Genomic DNA, 609 nt, shown 5'->3' with positions numbered 1-609 from the left:
TGCTTATCTGTGTCTATTCCATCACTGTGGGTGTCAGTTTTTATTCGCTTTCTCCTGACAGGTTTTCTGTCTTCTCCTTCTACTTTCTCCTTATCAGGCGATTATTCTTATCGAATGTCTTTTCGCAGTTCGATTCTCATTTGCAGTTGCTTGTGATAGTGAAATCGCGATTTTTTTTCTTCTGTTTATGGCCTAACGATTCTCCACTTAGAAAACTGATAATTTTCCTGACCCTTCCTGCACCCTTCTCCAACTTTGATACCTGTGAAAGCACCTGTTGTTTATCCAAGTCACTCAGGTATTTATCTTGTGTATCTAAGCCGTTTAGCTTTTTGCATTTCATCTATATTACAGATGCCGATGCATTGTATCCACTTCATCGTAACTTAAGACATCTGCAGTCACACAAATGTCATAGAAGGAGACATCTAATTCGTCGTATAAGAATAACACCTTTGCAATGCTGCTTCAGGGTGATGCTGCTTCTACAACTTGGATAAGTTGCTCAACAGAATTACGGTCGAATATCTTACAAAATAATTGTCGTGTGACGGGAACTGCACAGAACATAGTTTCACGGTCTAGTCAGATAGGCACCTGTTGTATGGC

Source organism: Penaeus monodon, chromosome 21 (assembly GCF_015228065.2).
Source record: "Penaeus monodon isolate SGIC_2016 chromosome 21, NSTDA_Pmon_1, whole genome shotgun sequence".
NCBI lineage: Eukaryota > Metazoa > Arthropoda > Malacostraca > Decapoda > Penaeidae > Penaeus > Penaeus monodon.
The sequence above is the reverse complement of the archived record's forward strand: the minus strand, read 5'-3'. Positions refer to the sequence as shown.